This window comes from Thermobia domestica, chromosome 3 (genome assembly GCF_964235325.1).
Source record: "Thermobia domestica chromosome 3, izTheDome1.hap1.1, whole genome shotgun sequence".
Classification (NCBI taxonomy): Eukaryota; Metazoa; Arthropoda; class Insecta; order Zygentoma; family Lepismatidae; genus Thermobia; species Thermobia domestica.
In genome coordinates, this window is record NC_137456.1 from 325,962,451 (window position 1) to 325,983,363 (window position 20,913).

The 20,913-nt window shown below is 37.6% G+C and overlaps 1 long non-coding RNA gene across 1 annotated transcript; it reads left to right on the forward strand.

The window, feature by feature from the left end:
* The first annotated feature begins 11,301 nt into the window (after positions 1-11,301).
* Positions 11,302-20,668, forward strand: LOC145681915 (uncharacterized). The gene is made up of 3 exons (XR_014130871.1): positions 11,302-11,424; positions 19,011-19,169; positions 20,552-20,668. It is a non-coding gene; the product is annotated as an uncharacterized LOC145681915 (long non-coding RNA).
* The last annotated feature ends 245 nt before the right edge of the window (positions 20,669-20,913 follow it).

Below are 20,913 nucleotides of genomic sequence, written 5' to 3' on the forward strand. Positions count from 1 at the left end.
ACTAGTCAGGAAGATTTCAAGATTCCGAAAGGATAGTGCCGTTGTGTAACAGCGTGGACATTTTTTATCATAATTTTTCGTCATCGCATCCTTGCAGTATCAAACATGTTATTTCAAAAACAATTTTCTACTGCTCCTGTCATTTGGAACAAACAGTAGTTGACGGAATAATAAAAACAAAAATTTATGTGGAAAAAAGTTGTTAACAGTTAATTCAACAGAGAAAGGAACGCAGATATTGTAAAATATTTTACAAGACATTATTGAGTATGTACTTTTTATAATAGTTGAGGTCATAATGAAAGGAAAATTGTTATATTTGAACAAAGAGAGGAAGGACGTAAATATTGTGAAATCTTTTTCAATAAGTTTTTTTATTATTTTACTCGAGATAATTCATAGTTTCTTATTAAGGTACTTACCAACTATCCTCATTTTATTGTCCAAACTAACCAATATTTGTTAATGGTAAAGTAGTTTAGATTGATCGAGTTTTTGGGCCTTCAGAATTTCATGTCTCCCCCCCCCCCTCCGTTACGAAATCCGGGCTAAACGAACCAATATATGTTACAGTAAAATAGTTTAGAATGATCTAGCCCCTGGTGTGATGACCACAGTATTTCATGTCACGGACCCCCCCTTTACGAAATCCTGGCTACGTGCCTGCATCCCCCATGGGGAAATGAATGTATATAGTGTCAACAATGGGGGAAGGAGAATAGTCACTTTTGTTTGATCTTATTTTTGGTGTGTGATGTAAGGGGATTTGTTGTACCAATCAGGATTCAGATTTTTTTTTTCGCTCTTCTATTAAATCTGTAACTATCTGTGTATTTGAAGTGTCTGATGGACCCAAAGAGGATAGATAATGAAACTGTTATACATTAATATTTTTAACAATAGCTATATTGTTTTGGTCAGTGAGTGGTTTAAATCAAATTTAAGTCCGGAAGCAAGGCTTGTACAATGGAAAACATTACACATGATTCCTAAATTCCAAAATTTCGCGATACACTCCGTTAGACTGCGCTACACATCGGTTGGGAATCACTGTTCTAGATCATTCTAATAAGAATTCGGATTAGTCACACGTTCTTTGTAATTTGTTGCTGGTCGTCTTCCCAAGAATTGTGAATGAATGCTCTTAAAGTTTCCCCACGCAGCTTCCTCATCACCTTCTAGTATTTCATCGAACTGTTGATCTCTGAAAGCTGTCGAATCTGTGAACCTACGAAGATGCTTTCCTTAACTCTGCCATCACTTAACCGAGAGAATTTTTTGTCTTAAGTACTTATAGGCCTTCCTCACGTGGTTCATGCTCTTCATAAGACCTAATTTAATATGTAGTCAGAGAAGTAAAATTCGTTTAGAATCAACAAGTGGTTCCTATTGCACGTTTCTCACGTTTGGCTGAAGAGTTTTTCTAGTATACTAGTCGCTTTTCCAGCACTATATAGTGCTCCTGTCCTCTTCGAGGAATTTAGTTGCAGCTGATTCACAATCGTTCCTTCAAATCTTCGACGACAGAGTGGTGGTATTACAGTAGAAACGTTATTAATATGTATATTTTTCGATGCAGATATGATTCAATTGACAGAAGGCGGCATTACCTGTATGAGCTAGAAATAGTCCTGAGTCACCACCGCGATTAGAAAAGCGCGAAAATACACTGATTCCGGTTTCTTGAAAGGTAAGTTGGTAAAGTTCCGAAATCACACCACAACTGACAGATTAAATGTCGTGTCTTCAGATACACGTATGTCCGATTAGGTGTTGAATTATTTACTCTCTGAAGCTCCTCGGATAAAACCTGCTAGCTTAACACAAAGAAGCAATTAAAATACTCTTCACAGTGCCTTTATGAAAGTAAATTTGCAAACTAAGGTTTAAATACAATGTATCGACATCTGAGGTTCAACACCACGTATCTCCAATTTTTGCAGATTTGAGTTTTTTATACCATTAGAATCAATATAGAATGGCGCACAATCTGGTTAAGTAATACAATTATACCGCGACAGATTGGTCTGTTATTCCCTCAAAGTAATACCGCGTATATTGAGGCTGGAGTTATTTTTTAAATATTTTTTGTCTCTCCTGTAAAATTGATGAAACATTTCTTACGCGGTGTTTAATTTCAGACGGCGGTATATTACAAAATCAATGACTACAGCAAATGACCATCAAAACATTGAAACATAATTTTAAAAATGTACATTTTCCGGACATCATTGTTTATAAGAGAAGGTGATATTATAGTTGAATCTCCAGAAGAAGTCCAGAGATAAATTGTCTTCTTTTACTAATCCATAAATAAATGGCATTCATAGTTCAGTTTGAATTTAAAAATTGTTCAATGTCTCGATCAGGTTATGTTTTCTAAATGTAGCAAAGTTAGATTAAGTTCAAACTATTTTCTAGTAAGCTTCCAACAGTTGAAATTAGGTTAAGTTGATATAATGAAGATATCGCTATGTATAATGAATCAATTAGTTTGATAGTGGAGAGTGTAATTAAATTGTTAAATTTATAATTTGAATACCATGTCAAGGGTTTATTGCATTATTCTTATTTTTGCTTTATTCTTATTCTTATGTTTCTTGCAGTATAACTTCCGTCGATGACGCGCCTGCTCCCTATGGACGTACTCTCGCATGGGCCCCTTTCTATGTTCTTGCCCTGATTCTCTTAAATACCATTCTCGATTTTAATGTTGTTTTTTCACTTTTGTATATTTGGCATATGTCTGGATGCGCATTTGTACCTTACAGGAAAGTCCTCGTAAAATTAACCTGCACACATGAAAGCAAATCCTATCTTAAGAAATAACTTCTGAAATACTACGTGTGAATTCCGTAATAAAATAATTGTAATCTTATAATAGGATAACATGTAATCATTTCCACGGTACTTCTGTTTGAGAGTAATTAACAATCTGTACGCAATTATTTTTTTATTATCCCAGATTAAAAACAGTACAAAACGTCTGATTAAAGCAAGAAAAGTCAGATATATGTCTTTTTTTATTTTATGGACTCTTCTTTCTTAATCTACACCCGATATTCTTGTATATTAAATTCTCAAATTAATACTTATATCATTGCCACAAAATTTAACAATTGTTATGGGCATGCAAACACTGTAACTACATTAATCGTGTATATTATCAACCAAAATACTAACAATATCTTCCAGCGCAGATATTAGACTTCGTTTATTATTATAAGCACACTTTGAACATCAGATAATTATGGAAGAGAGTAATGAAAATATATTTATTCAACAACTGCCGTTCTGTCTCACGACGCCATCATAGTTGTTTTGTATTTTCCTGCACTCAACTCGAGCTCTGATTGGCAATTGAACATTCTTGAATTGGATTGTTTAGAAGAGGAACGAAACGAAATTTCTTGAACGAAACTATTCAATTCAAGACAAAAAGGACGTCCTTGCTGACGTCTTTTTCATCAAATAGTCTTGAATGGTCTTAAACAAGACTCTTGTTTAAGCTTTCTTGGATCGTGTAAAAGTAGTATAAGAAAGTAAAAAAAAAAAACAGTAAAACCAAGAATACTATTTAACAGTGTCAGGGAGTACGTCCGTAGGGAGCAGACGCGTCATAGACGAAGTTTATCGTGCAAGAAATACAAGAAGCAAAAATAAGAATAATGCAATAAACCCTTGACATCCTATTCACTCATTTGCACTCAACTATAGCCCTTGTAATGATTTGATACTGGTAACATTGAACTTCTAATCATAAAATATTGGCTTCCTACATTATACATGCATATTCCAACAGTGGAAATTATTATCTCAGATAGTCCTCTTACATACGCACTCACATTTTAACAGTAAAATTACTATTTGTTTGACGGGCTATTCTTAACCAGTACTATATATACTAACTATGAGATTGGTTCGTGAAGAAAGTCTGATGCAGATGGGTGGGAAGTCCAGTTGCTGAAAAAAGATATTATCATTGCTTCGTTTGGTTTCCTGTGTTTTTAGCCGTTTTTTTAAGTCTTAAATGTCATAGTATAAACAACATCAAAGGAAACCATTGCCTCGTGATACATACAATTTTAGAAAACAGTTCGAATTTTTTCATTTTGAGTATGATTGTGTCATCAGTACACCATTTGAAGAATCAGAGTTTTAAAAAAGCTTAGTAGAGGGAACGATTTTATATCTAAGCAGCACTTTACTCTTTTAAAGTACGCTAACCTAACCACATTTAATGTAAAAGGTACAAAATACTTCGTAAAGATTCGATGGGCTTGCTACAAAATCAATTGACCTGTTTTCTAAATGATTTAATACAATCTATTAAATTCCAAATGCCTGCAGAAAGTTAGATCAGATAGCTATTCATGCGCAGGTCTGAACTAAATCAGTACGTAGTTTCGCTTTCATTTTTTTTCATAGTGTTTGGGACTGCCACCTATCAACGAGTATATAAAACAGGGATGTTATAAAATAGATGATCTGCCCATACGTGTCTTCATTATTCTTTTCGTCTTTCATTAGACAGTTAGCCTTCGACTTGTGTACAAGTAACGGAAGTGACAACTTCGAAGATAGTGTCGCTCTACATTACCAGTGTACAAGTGATAGTTAGATTCTCATCGTGTACCCCAAACTCAAGTTTTGTGTGTGTACTATTTGTAGTGAAGTGTTCGCCTCCAAATAATCTTGTGATATTAGTGAACAATTACCCCGCCTCATGGCGGAGGTATCGGGAGGTGCTTCCCCTCCCCCCTCGATAGTGACAGTACCAATTACTCATAGCGGTAACGAGGTGCACATGGACGAGACTATTCCAATAGCTACCGAAATTACAGTTAATTTCACCCCGGCGATTAATATATATTTACCTCATCATGCACCACCATATGTGGTACATGTAGTTCCAACCTCTACTTCAGACAATAATGCAACTACGGTGCGAAAACACCCGCAAGTTCTCGGTAAAATACTCTTCCAAACGAAAGTGACGGGAGTTAAATCGTTTCACCCCACAGGAAAAAACCTTATTAAGATAGAATTTCATACAGGCCAACAGGCGAATGAGTTCCTTCAACATGACCTCCTCAAAACCCACGGCTGGTCGGCCTTCGTGCCGTACTACACAACCCGCTCTGTGGGCATTATCCACGGTGTATACCCGGAGTTTTCAGAAGAAGAAATACAAGACAAGCTAGTGTGTAGAACACAAGTGATAAATGTAAGACGCATCAAAAAGCGCGTGGATTCGGACATCCGAGCCACTCACTCCGTAGTACTAACTTTTGACTCCCAACGTCTTCCGGATTTTTGTTCACTGTATCATTCAGGCCATACCATACATACATATGTACCGGCAGTCAAACAATGCAGAGAGGGCTGTTACCGTCTGGGACACCTACAGAGGGCGTGCCGATCAAAACAAAAACTTTGTTACCGTTGCGGAGCTCCACATGACCCCAGTGCCTGTACTCAAGATCCCAAATGTATTAATTGTGGGAGGGGACATATGGCCACTGATCCACAGTGCCCAGAACGAAAACGCCACCAACGCATCAACCAACTTATGGCGACAGAGAAAATCACATACAACGAAGCCCAAAAAATTATTCCCTCGACCAAACCATCTTCTCCTAAAACCTGCTCTAACCAGGTCCACAATTCATCATCTCCCTCTCATACACCGGATCTACCCTATATTTTCAAGGGACCATCCACGTCAGCCACTTCCTTCCAACCCCCACCCTCCCGGTTCAATCTACCCACCCCCTCATCAACACCTCGAATTCCTACTTGGCCTGTGGGACGAACGCAGGACCAAAGCAAAAAACGCAGAGCGCCTCGGCAAGATGAAGAGAAGGGGTCGTCAGAAGAAACAATACACTCGTGGTTTCCAGGATCGTTAAACAGTAAACAACGTAGGACTCAGGAAGACTTAAATGAACAACCAGGAGAGCGCATACCCATACATCGCCGTAGGACGTCGAGCCATTCGAGGAACTCCGCTGAAACCGAGCCATCTAAAGACTCATTAAACACTTTTCTACACAACTTATTGGCTAGTATCGAAAAATACGCTGCTATCAATTATGGTATTCAATCCTCAACGCAACCCACAGAAGAATGTCCGCTCTATAAACTCTTACGCGAATACTTCCGAACCCTAGAGAATGGTCATTAATTCCGCCTTCAAAATTTTACAATGGAACTGCAGACAACTCAGAGGAAAGGAACCATTTCTCTGGCATCTATGCCGTATCTTCACTCCCACTATACTCCTTTTACAAGAAACATGGACTTCTTTAGACTATGCTCCAAGGATTCCTGATTACAGATTGTACAAGCAGCATAGAATAGACGGTTATGGAGGAGTAGCTGTTGGTTTCCATAAACAGATTCCTAATGAGGAAATCCAACTGATAGATCTCCAACATCCTCTGTTGCAACCGCCAATACAAGCACAAGGTTTCCGATACAAACAGTTACATATTCTAAACGTATATTCTCCACCTAACCAGGAAATTCCGACGACTCTCTGGACATACTTCTTTACGCAATGTAGGCCACCATGTATCATCGCAGGCGACCCGAATACTAAAAGTGTACTATGGGGATCATCGAGAAACAATAGGGCGGCGGACCACCTAATTGAGGCTCTGGAAGGACAATCATTATTAATAGCAAATGATGGAACGGCTACTCGCCTACCCAATTTGAATTCACCTCCATCTGCACCTGACATAACTTTGCTTAGTGTAGACATCTACCTTCAACACACCTGGCAAGTGTACGGCTACACGGGAGGCAGCGATCACTATCCTATAATCACCAACTTGGCACATCTGCAAGGAGTCCGATCACCATCTCAACCCGGCTACGCCTTTACTCCGATGCCCCATGTCAACAGTATTTATGACAAGGAACACTATCAGGTATATATAGACCACGCAATCACTTCTTTGCAGCCTACGGACGGAATCAATTCAATACAACACTTGACGGATTCCATCGTTGCCGGCGCTCATCAGGCAGAACGAAGCAGGGAACCCCGAAGAGAAAGACTTCGACGTTATAAATATCCATGGTGGGATACTTATTGCCAAAAATTACTGAACAATAGTAAAAAGGCTCAAAAACAATATTTCCATGATAGAACTCCGGAAACATACTTTCTCTCAAAACAGGCACAGGCTAAACTTAAACAATATATACAAAGATGTCGTAAATCACATTGGCAACAGTTTTGCAACACTCTCCAAACAGGAACCAGCGCAAACTCAATCTGGAAATTCATAAGGAACAATTTGTCATCACGCCCTCTACAGGCAGCATCACAGCTCAACCCCTCCTGGTTAGAGGAATTTCACTGCAATTTAACGGCCCCAACAGCCTTGTCTTCACGAACAGCATTGTGGTCAACCCTTCCTACTACATCACTATCGCCTGCTCTCGCAACCATATACTCTGAAGAATTTTCAGAAGCCTTATCGGCGGGAAGACACACGAGCCCGGGAGCAGACCGGATCACCTATCAGCACCTGCAAGATCTTCCAGCCTCTGGTCAACAACTACTAAAGCAGTGCTATCAATATGTCTGGTCTACGGGACATATACCGCCCAATTGGAAATATCACTTAGTAATACCGATTCTTAAACCGAAAAAACCAGTGGGTCACGCCAACAGTTATAGACCTATTACCCTGCTCCCCTGCCTCAGTAAAGTGCTGGAAAAAATTATATTACGGAAAATGGAATGGTACCTTGAATACCATAATATTCTTCCACCTACAATTATAGGAGCTCGTAAAGGTAAGGCTACGCACGATGCGCTCTCCACCTTTCTCATCGACATCTGGCAAGCCTTTCAACATCGACAATATGTAGTGGCTCTTAAATTGGACTTTGACAGAGCATATGATCAGATCAACCTAGATAGACTGGTGCAGCATCTCTCAGAAGCAAAAATACCATCTCAATTTATCAGGTATGTACACAATTGGCTGGTTAATAGACATATTAGTATAAAATATCAAGGGAAAATCTCTGACCCGCGCATCACCTCTCAAGGACTACCTCAAGGCTCATGTCTCAGTCCGCTTCTATTCAATCTTTACATACTAGAATTTCACCTAGCATTGAGACAACATGTCAGAATCCTGAGTTATTTCGATGATCACTTATTATATGTACGCAGCTCATCTTTAATTGAAGCCAAACACAAACTTCAAGCCGCTCTACTATACATCCAACATTGGAACTTAAACAACGGTATGCACGTCAACTGGGAGAAAACTACCTATACAATTTTCACCAGGAAACGACAAGTAGGAAACTTTCAACTGCAAATAGACAACCACATACTGACACATCAACCACAGCTGCCTTACTTAGGAATTCACTTTGACTCCCGTCTATCTTGGAAGCCTCAATTAGCATCCCTTCAGGTCAAGATTCAACCTTACATCAATATCATAAGAAGTGTTAGCAACAAAAAGTGGGGGACGGACATAGGACCACTCCTTCGAATATCACATCAATGTATAGAATCCATATTGAATTATGGCGGTTACCTCCTATCTCCGATTCCAGCGAGACTCAGTACTATACCTCTCCAACTTCAAGCTCTTACTCACCGCACGATATTCTCATTACCGCAATCTGCACCGACAAATGCTCTCTTAGAAGCAGCAGGTACAATACCGTATCAGATACAAACATAGTACACGGCTGCCCGATACATCATGAGCAGATTAGGAACTTCTTCATCTACAGTTATTCCGAAACTGGAACTGCTATATACACAAAATCGAACCGGTTCTTTACCGTATCGCCAAAGACTTCCCTGGCTGTATCAGGCTTATGTTAACCTCCGACGTTGGACACATGTTATCTATCGCAATCCTCGCCTGCCATGTTATAATAGTCAGTATACTACCACTCTTCAATCAGTGGAACTGGAATTTCCAATCACCACTACCAAAAGAACGAATCTCTTATGTCCGCGAAGCGTGGCGCCGAGATGGGAAAATTATATGGAGCAACATCATCCTTTCCGCACTCTGATCTATACAGATGCTTCCAAACGAACGCAAGGAAGACTGGAATATACAGGAGTGGGCATATACGTACCCCACACAGCTCAGTTTGTAATTCAACGATTACCAAATCAAATGTCTATATTTCACGCAGAACTATGTGCTATTCGCACAGGATTAAGACATGCAATACAGAATAAATATCGTTCCTTCGGCATCTGTAGTGATAGCCTTAGTGCCTTACAAAGTTTACATACAACGGCTTTATCGAATCGAGTATCATGGATTCATAGTAATATTAAACAACAACTTTCGATTCTTAGGGAAAGAGGTCAATCTGTCTCCTTTTTCTACAGTCCAGCACATCTCGACATACCTGGCAACACTGTTTCAGACATATTGGCAAAAACAGGAACACAGGAAGATCATATCATCAACATCCCTCTTCCATCACAGAGTCTACACGCTTTACTTCAGCATCAAAGACAAGAAAACTGGAGACGCTACCAAGAGCAAACACTTCTGGAATATATTTCCAAGTGCTACGACCAAAAAGTGGATTTAACCCGAAGGTTGGACGAGGAGACACGTCTGCTTACTTTTTAGGTTATATCTAGGCATAGCCCAAACGCCCTATCGTTTATATCAGCAAGGATACCGCAATACTCCTTCCTGTTACTGTGGAGATTCAGAAGGAAGTCTACCCCATCTCATCTTTCAGTGTAAGTTAACTCCTGCTTATCGTGATATCCTTTACATGGTTCTGTACCGGTACCACAACACAACACCAGTGAATGTGTCGTTTATCTTAGCGCATAATATACGCACCGTAGTTTATCATCTTCTCCAATACATAATAGTGAACAACATTTCGCTCTAACAATACCTTTTACTACAATTCAGTGAACATATTTAACAAGATCAGTTCATCTTAGTGGACCGTATAAAGTGCACCAATACCGTCACAATCCTCAGTTTATAAACTGTCCAAAGGTGAAAGCCGGGGCAAGAAAGCAACAAGAACAAGAACAAGTACGTGTCTTCATCCTATGAACTTAGTGAAGCCGAAAAACAACTGAGCATCGTCTGAGCTGCTACATCTGATTGGCTACTCTCGTTTCCGCCATGTTTGTTGGCTCGAAACATTGCGATCTTAGTGGTACGGAGCGGACAGAGTAGGTGTGGCGGAATTGTGACGTATGGCTTCACGATTTTGTTGTATGGGCAGATCCTCTATTTTATAACATACTTGATACAAAACATGATTCAATACCTCTATGATTGTGTAAAAGTTGTTTAAAGTTCATTCGAGACTCTTGTACAAGTGTGTTGAACAATACTTCTTTGATAGTGTAAATATGAGGTATTGAATGGTCTTGTTCTTTGATCGTCTACAAGAAGCATTATGTTACTTTTTCTCCCTGTAGATTTTACCTACAAAATATCCAAATTTTTCATACATATTCTTAACCTGATCTGTATAATATTCACTTTCAACGTATTATTTTTGAGATCATTCTGACTCACATTTCGTATCAGTCATTCTAAAATTCTGCGTATTGCAGCATAATACAAATAACACCTCCCCAAAAATCATTAGGCTTTATGCACAGTCGTTTTCAAGTATGATTAGCGTCATACTAAAAGCCTGACTACTGCAGGAAACATATCTGTTTGCTGATTAACCGTTGTTAAGTCCAAATGTTATAAACGTTTGAACTTAAAAAACTTTTTCATGATACTTTGTGGGGAACAGTTTATGGAGATATTTAAAACACTCAACACTTCACCAGCAGTGTAAAGCGCTTAATAAACTTTGTTTTCTAAGACTTTAAACAAACAGGAAATTTTCAATCCTAATCTTTGTCAAATGACTACCATTCATGATTTTTGGACTTAACGGGCCTTATGCAGAGTCGTTTTGACGTATAATTAGCATTATACTAAAATCCTGACTACTGCGGGAAACATACATTAGTCGAACTCTTTAGTATAGCACTAATCAAGCTTCAGACTGTCTCTGCGTAAAGCTCAACACCGTTTACGCAGCAAACACTTATGTTAGTAGATCTTTAGTATAGCACTAATCACGTGACAGAGTGTCACTGTGTAAGGTCTAAATTATAATTGTTAATGCTGATTATCGCAAACTTAATTTTGCGTTTACGCGAACCGTTACTAAAATTGCCAATGTGTATTGTCTACACCGAATCTTCCTATCCTTACAGGTTGGGAGAACAAGTAAAAATATATGTGACCAGCAACACTGTGGAGAAAGGGGGATTGACAGAGTTTTGGTTATTTTATTGATTGATTTTTCGTGATGTATGAAAGTTTTGGCATTGTGTGGATTAAGATATATAAAAAAATGACTTGTATAAGTGTAAGTATATTTATCAATAAGGAGTTTAGTCTAAGGAAATTTGCGAAATAATACTAAAGGAATGAACCAAATCCCTGTGCTGTAGATAGTTGATTACTTTGGGATTTGTGAGGGGAGTGGGATATGAACAGCTGATGATGTGTAAGGGGGTTCAGATGGTTTTTCGGCACTCCCACAAAATATATATGGATTCACTCGAGTAAACGATTCCGTACAGATTGTTTATGCGGATCCAAACATAAATTCATGAAATATATACTTATTTCCCTGCATTTACTTTTTGTATTCTAAGCGATCATTTTTGAGGTGTGCAGTTGCATTCCCGGTGCAGATTTACTTTAGTAGGTCTTTGCAAAAAAAAAAATCAACATATGCTTGGTAGCCATTAAGGTAACTTCAGTCTTGGGGTGCGAAAAGTAGCAAAAGACAGGGTGATGTACGGGAGAAATGAGTTGATACTGGTGTTCAAGTAGTCAAGAAACTGCCGTACACAATTTTTTGAAGGCAGTAGGGGGACCTCTACAAACCGTAAAGTAAGTGAATGTAATTGCCCTTTTTATATCAAGAACAGAAGGCAACGAACCCGTTCTGAGTTTCTAACCCGTTCCTCCTCCTACTGCTACTATTACTACTACTTCTTCTTCTACTATGGACCCTAATTCAACGTATTAAACCATGAAACGACCGAGTCGGAATAGAAAATCGCAAAAAAGTAGGTGAAAAAGCTGTCCCTCCCAAGGCTAAACAATAGTCGTCATTAAAAAGAAGGAATGCTATGTAACCGAGTCAGAGCAATAGAGCAGCAGGGGCACTCAAGCGATAGTGAGGAATTGCGTTTGTAGGGAGAAGGCATGTCAGCGATGGTAGGTATACCAGTAAAGGAGTATTATGAAAAACCACTGCTTTCACGATACTAAGATACAGGGTTGGCTGGTTTAAACCATGGTTTAAACCAGCTGGTTTTTTCAAAAAAACAACTGGTTTAAACCAAAAAACAAACAAACAAAAAAAATGTTCGTAAAATTGTAAGTGTTTGTAAAATCTTGATGAACACACATTTGTGGGTTATCACGTTTCACTCCCGTATATTATTCGTATTATATTCAGGCCTAAATTCCCCATTCATTACTCAAAAAGATTATACTACAAAAGCAACTTTTTTTTTTTACAAGTTTATAAATGTTTCTTTTGTGATTTTTTTTCTTGTAGTTGTTATTATTGTTATGTAATTGCAGTCGAAGAAAAATTCTAAATATTGTTTCGTTTCAATGTTTATTATTGATAAAATACATCGAAAATGCCGTATTTTGTGTGTGTGTGTGGGTGGGGGGATCATACAGACCCCACGAGAGGCATTTAGTGAAATAAGTATCTTTGGTATCTATTTATGTATAAATGAGTCTGAGCCAAAGTGGACTCAAATAATTCGTATCTTTATTCACTTTTCTTATTGATATGCAGATTAAGTCGGTGTATTTCTTTAATTTGGACCATAAAAGTCGTTGTTAACTAACTTGAACTAAATTAGTTCATCTATACTCCGTAGTGCTTTGAAATTGTTCATATGTAATTCTGTGTAATGGTTTCACTTGTGCAACTGTTTATCTTTTTGTCCTTCTGAAATGACTTTTGACAGTTATATTAAGAAGCATGTAAAGATCAGTACAACGTATTTTTTTTTATCAGGATTCCTTCGTGAGTGAGTCGGCAGAGGAATCGCATTTGTGGCCAATTAGTCCTGGTTCCGAGTTCAAATGGAGGACAATTTCTCTCGGATGTAACTCGAGAAGAGGTTTTTATTCCGCTTTAAGCTTATGTGACCCCTTCCAGCATAACCCGGTTGTTGCATAATAACATCAATGCGAAACAAACTTATTTCTGTCCATATATGATATGAATATATAGAGCAAATCATTTAAACCATAAAAACCTGGTTTAAACCAAAAAAACCTGGTTTAAACCAAAAAAACCGGTTTTTTTGGTTTTTTTAATAAAAACCATGGTTTTTGCCAACCCTGCTAAGATATGTGATTTGTCCCTTCATTTATACTTGCACTTATGAATCTGAAGACAAGAAGAACTTACATTTACTATTGTCCACATCGTAACATTCTTTTGTGCTGACGATTTTTAAGAACTTCAGGAATTTTTAGGAACTTCACCAATACTTTAAGTTCCGCTTCTTCATCTTCGTATTTCCTGGGCCACCTTCAGAACTTTTTTTTTTTTTAGTACAAATCTTCGTCGGGCATAACAACACAACGTAGTTCGATTATTCACCTACTGGTCTATTTCAATATTATTACTAATTTATTTCGTAAATTTTTGAAATCGTCCATCAATTACTACTTACCTTATGGACGAATACTCGGATATCAGGTTGGATTTTCATTAATGTATTTCCACGTATATATGCATCTCATAGGTAAGAACACACCTTATTTTTATTATTTAACTACTATTATTAAAATATTATTACAAATTTCAATTTTACAGGTCTGTGGATCCGTACAATCAGTCTGCATCCTAACCTAATCTTAAAATGTAAAAACTATGTCAAAATTTTGTAGAACGGTCTGCTCGAGTAATGCCAGCCATATTTAGATGTATATTTACTATTATGGGCCAACGAAAGAGAATAGCAAACTGACCAAGTTTTGGTAATGGACAAAAGCTTTTGTATAACTCATAATTATTCCGAATGATACAGGCATACGGTTAATAGACATCCCCGTTTCACGAGAATAGTCTGAATAGTTGTTTTGATGTAATTAGGTTAAATACCAGATTGTAGGTACAGAAATATAAAACCTTGAGTAATTTAACTAATCTTACAAAAAAAAAACAAAAAAACGGCTAAACTGCCGCAGATGGCGGCCCAGCATAAAACCCGCATAAATCTGTTTTCTACGTTGTATTACAACGTACCTGTTGTTACTTTCATATATCTTACGTACAATTACCCCTGTTTCATTTCTGGCCTTCACAATTCACTATTAATCACAAGTATTTCTTATGTAGTGCCGCGAGAACCCGTAAGGGGGTCGAGTTCAAGCGAAACCACCGGTAGGACTTTTCGGATAACATTCTGATCTTAATAAAGCTACTCCTATCCTTGCGGAAAGACAAAAGCTCGTCAAATAGTCGCTTCCTCAATCTCACAAAATATTATGAGGTTCCTGAGACAGTGTTAAAGCAATAAACACGATTAATACGAATAAATAATAGTTCTCTGGATCACACCGAGAGCAGTGGTCTGAACAGGGAGCGGTGTGATTTATGATATTAAGCCAGAGACGACGGTCTCAGCACGAGAAGGGGTCGTTCAACCTAAGAGTGGCGCAATAACTCATTAACCCGACAGAGGTTATACTGCAACATTACAGAAAGATACTTTGTATTTAACTGTCCGCCGTGATGTCTACTTAGACACATTAATAGTTAATGAAATACATAATAATATCTGTAATTAAAGCGGGGCCACACTCGTGGCTATTAGAAACACTTCCAGGTTTTTGATACATCAAAAGAGAGGGGAGGCAAACACATCCCGATATCTCTGATGACATCACGAGGGGCGGACTAAACAATAAGATAAAAACGGGCGTCTCATTAGTATTGACAGGGTTCAAGCAAATGGGCAGTTACAGCAAGTAGATTAGTTGAACGACCAAACGGTTAGAACCAATGATAGTTTTAATTCAATTAAGTAATTTACTAGGGCTTAAGAATCTTCATTTATGTACTAAGTATTAAGCCAATTGAGGAAGCGACTCCCCTTGGTTAAATGAATTACTACATTACAATTAACATATTGAAAAGCTGCAAGGATGGGAAGTCGGTTCGTTGAGATGAACAAACGAATAAGGAACACATGATTTACACTAAGAGGCACTTTCCTACCAAAGCCCTCTTACACTATGCACTGGCGACACACAACACTACTGCAAATCAAATTACACAACTTAATCACAGATGACGTAATTAACTCATTCACTACAGTAATCTCTTGGAGTTGGCAAACTAGTAGCGGTAGTTGATAGCCCGAGCGGATTGGCTGAAAAGAGGTTACTCTTACCTGTGGATGGATGCAGAGAGGAGGTCGGTAACTGGCATCTCTATCGAGACAGGATCTTGACTTACCAGGCCTAATGGTAGTCCCTTGAAAGGGGGACGGGAGTCCCCAGGAACTGACAGGACTATGATCTAGAATACTAGTAGATTTACTCTCACGACGATCCACTGTAAGGTGACTTACCACTTAATCGCAGTGCGTGATCTTAGCGGAGGCGTCTCTCGATAGCTGAGAGAGATTGGGAGTTTCATTTGGTCTGTTATAGTAATAATAATGTGGAAGCATTACGATTGTGTTGCGAGTTATTTATTATCAGAGAGTTCAGTTTCTTTACAGACCATAATATCAAACATTAAAAGAATCCAGTTGGGTCACTAATTAAGATTGAAGTTAAAATCACATGTTTACAACTACATGATGTTTAGTTGGTAGGTGTGGCGTGTTGGACTGGAGCTATTAAGAAACAGTTCCCTCAAAGTAGGGCGAAGTAATTATTTTAGTCTACAGAAGAATTCAAATGCTGAGTAAGTGTACGATGGCTCTCTGGGAGAGCTAGTAAAAAAAAATACTTACTCCCAAAACACAATATCAATTCCAAAAGGTTGGCGTGGAAACGGTCGTCACGCCGGATACTCGATACAGCACTTTTGTTCTTTCGAAACTTCACTAGACGACAAACTTCACTATATGGCACTATGTTAAAAATACTGAATTACCACTAAATTAATGAGAGTCACTCTGCAAGGAGTGCAGAGGACGCCCCCCCCCCACGAGGGGAGAGAGAGAAACACGGATTATGGGCTCCTCGGCTGTTCGGTGGTAATTAACCACTCGAGAGATCATCCCCGAGGATTTATGTGTCAAGCTAGGGTGTCTCAATCTTACGCCAGATTGTGCAATCGTTAGAAAGAATTCTTTAGAATCTGGTTGGATGTAAATGATGTAATGGTTCGGAACACTTGGTGAATTCTGATTGGCTAGAGGTGATCTCATACTACTTATGATAGGCGCGCGACATGTCTGATATCTTATAGAGTTTCCAAAACGCACACACCTTCACAAAGAAAAGAAAAAATGTACAGACATGGGTTCCAACTAAAACCAGTTAAAATTACACAACATTATACCAGAAAAGGGGTGAAACAAACCTCTTACAAGTGCTCGGTTCAAAGGTCATTCTAGCAGCTGCGAAAGTATGAAGTCAGCGCTAAATATAGAATACGGAGTCATATCAGAACTAAGACTCTAAGAGGGTTTGGTAACAGTAATATCAGACTGATGATTCACCGGAAAACAGAGAAGTTGTTTCAAAAGGGGAAAAGAGAGAGAGAAAAAAAATAATCTTATCGTCTCGTAGTTGGTCGCTAGAATTGGGAAGGGTGTCTGGAGCAGAATGCGACAGACATCTATCTCTGAAAATCTATCGTCTTCACTAGAGTTTTAAGAAATAAAGTTGTTCCACTGAATTCGTAAGTGAAGAAGTTTGAGAATCTGGGTGATATTCACATAACAATTGATTTGAACAAATTCTCGTAGGTTATACAAGGGAGAACTTTGTCGTGGAGTACAAGGTGTTTGCAAAAACACCGCAAAAAGTTTGGTCGAAATTTTAGCCACGACACTTATTTTCATGGTCTTTTGCTCTTTCCTACATACATCCATTTACATCAGTATAGTATTACTCCGCAAAATTAATATCTTGGACTGTTAAGTGTTGCAAAGTACACACTACTCATTAATGACTAAAACAATGCGGCCGATTAGATATCATGTCTTCCCAAAGGGTGAGGTTAAATTTACATTCAAGTTGCACCGCACGAGCGTGACGTAATGTCACGTGGTATTAAGTCCACTCTGCACACAGAACTAATGCACGATTAACAGGTGCGTGCAGTTTTACTACATAGACCCATAGTATAAGTAGTAGTAGTAGGAACGGGTTAGAAGCCCCACAGGGCACGTTTTGTTCCGCCTTGACTCCCATGATAATACCGCAGCGTACATATCCTAAGTTACTTAATAACACAGTGAGTTTGAAACACTGTCAGATTACGCTCTACTGCCACCTCACTTCATATCGCATCAATCCGCGAACACATACTGTCCACAATTTACCTTACGTTTTCTTCCTTGTTAATCACCCTACAGTGATAACCTTTCTAACATTTGTTAATCTCATTATCACGTTTAGTCTGACTCTGTTCATTTCTCCGTAAATTTTGTATTTCGTAGCCGCCATCAGCTTGTAATGAGCAGAAGTAACTGATGAAAAATTACAAATCGACTAGAAAATCACTGTTTACCTGTACTAGATTGCCATACAAAGGGATTCATATCCCGACCCCATGGGTTAAAGGTCACGCTGTAGGGCGATTAGTAGTACCGTACACCGAAAGGTACCGGGCGGATCCAGGTGATGGTGGGGGTGATGCCCAAAGCATTACCAATTTTTAAGTCATACGTCCACACTGTATTTATACTCATCACACTTACAAATAACGAACCGTAATTACTACTAACTGAGCCAAAGTAAATACCAAGTGATTCGGGGGAGAAATTAAATAATATCCTCGGAATTTAACTCCAGGATTTGTTGAAAAGGTTCTAGAAACCTTAACATAATTTACAGATTAAGGATAATACTCGTTAAACAAGTTCCCACAGTAATCAAGATACTGAGTTTATAATACACGCTGCAGTTTATGAGAGGTGTATGCTTATTTTAGAAATTAATGCATAAACAGTTTGTAATGCATGGTTTTGTATTGCCTACAAAGTTATTATTATTGCAATAGCTAAGAGAGAGAAAAAAATGATTAATTTAAAGTCTCACAATTATGCACTCTAGGCTACACAAGGTGGATGATTAATGAAAGTGAATGATTGTAAAATTAAATTTTTGTGCTCTCTCACCGGGAATCGAACTTGAAACTGTTTATGAAAGACACCCACAGTAGTCACTAGACCAGCGGGAAGGCCTAGTAGCAAATAGGGTTTCTGCCCGGTAGCACTGAAGCATTCATGAATTTAAATCCTATTTAAAATATCATGGGGTAAACTATATACCGGTGAGGTAATAGTTCATATTGTGTGTAAGTGCTTCTTATAACGGAAAATTACATGGTGATAGCACTTTCGCATGTTATTTCTGCCTTACTACTGTGGTAAGATGAGGGTTTACATAAATAAATCCTTTAGGCATTACTCTTTGTTTCTTTGTGAAGTAACACATTTGAGCCATAATTCCAAATTTTGCTATGATATTTTCTTCTTCATTTTCTTGTAATCTAGTAATCTCGATTGTTTTGACGTATAATATTTACGATAAATGATGAATTACACACTACTGAGATAATTTATGACACCAAAGAAGGACGAGCAAGTGATTCATTCAAAATATAGGGAAGAAGAAAAATTGTAAGGGACACTATTAGGTGAATCATTAGAGTTATAAAAATGTGGTCCATATGCTCGAGAAGTGATTTTAATATTCATTCTTTGTTTCCTTTAGGAGGATCATGGACTAGTTTAAGAAGTACACAGCCCAATGTTCCTACTGATGCTATAAACCAAAGACTTTTTAGAAATAACGTAAATCATATAGGAGAAGATGGGGAGTTTTAATTGCTTAACAGATGTGGCCAACATCCTGGAAATGTTCTTTAGCGGAGTAATTAACTTTTTTTGCCATGGACTTGAGTCTTTGTAACAAATCTGCAATTAGCTTACATTTTAGTCCGAAGATTTAGAAAGGGAAGCTAAGCTGATACCTCGTAGGACTATTAATTGTAATACTGCCCATAATATATTTACATGTTACAAACTGTAATAATAATAATAATAATAATAATAATAATAATAATAATAATAATAATAATAATAATAATAATAATAATAATAATAAAGTATATGTTTTTGTATAAGACAGAGTAAAGTGTGTGTTATGATTACTGTGAGCCAAGTGTGACGTCATTCAACTGATCCGTCCTCTTTGCAAATCTAGATGCAATACTTTCGCACTACCAGCTCTGGTTGCTCTCTGCTGTGAACATGTGTTGCTTCCTGGTAATCGAAGTTGTTACCATGAACGTGAAATGATCGTCTGTACATATTGGAGAAGAAAATTTAAAATCCAGCAATTAGATTCTGTAATCAGTTAATTGTTAACGAGATAAAGGTTGATTTTTGTATATGCCTTATGCTCAATATTTTCTATAATTCACAATCATTCCAAATAATAAGGTGTAATATTTATTGTATAATTAAGTGCTTTGCTGTTTACAATACATTGAAGTCACTTTTGGATCTCCATCAAATTTTATGTAATCATACAGCATTTCTGTTATTTGTATTGGTATTTGTTTTGTTTTTGCATTTTTCGTATTTAGTTCCTCGTATAGTAATTAATCTTATTTACTTTTATTTGCTACTTGACATATGGAATATCTAGCTCTGTCAAGGGCATTGCGATTAATTAATCAAACGTTTTGAGGAAGAAAATGTTAAAAAGCTAAAAAATTCACACACAAAATAAATCCTGAAAAAACTTTTTTTTCAAAGTTTTATCTTGATTCATTGCATCTCTAGTTTTGGCGTTTGTGTTTGTATTTGTGATATCCCTACCCCACAGAAGACGAAGAAAATCGATCTTGATTTAGCTTAGTGCGTGCGCTTTTCATTGTTTTGAGGATGATGTTTTCATTGTGATGACTATAGCCTGATTTTCACTTAGATATCAATTACCAAACTTCTGTTAAAATTTAATTTAATCCTGCTGCTTTGGTCGGTCCATCGTTTCGCAGTAAATGAAAATCTAATTGTATTCAGTTCTTCACACACACACTCCCTTGCAGACGGGAAAGAATTCACGTGTCGTATGAAAGCACGCTATACTTACCAGCTAGACGAGGTTTTTCTTTGTGCCGAAAAAAAGGTAAAAAGATAGTCTTACTACAAACAATGAAATTACGAATTTGTGTGAGTGTATTATATGTTGGTTATTGCCAGAGATCTTTTAAATAATATGATTTTAAAATATTGGTTTCGTTTCAGCTCACAGAATGTGGATTATTGTCAACATATTCTGTACAACTTCAGGCCTCTGTTGTGGATTTTAGCGGTCTGTCTAAGTTTAGGCAAGTTGTCTACCAATGCACAAAAAGTTTACAGGTAAGATTGTGTTTTGAACGTTCTAATTTCATAGAGCTTTTATACAAGCTTGTAATTGATACATATATATATATATATATATATATATATATGTGTGTGTGTGTGTGTGTCACTCCCGCTATTACTGTTGTACAACCATTTTTGATATTTTTGATATAAGTTGCAAAAATATATATTTCACATGTTTTTTGAAAATTTTAACAATTAAGTTTTTAATCGTTACGAGTATTTTTAGCGATTATCAA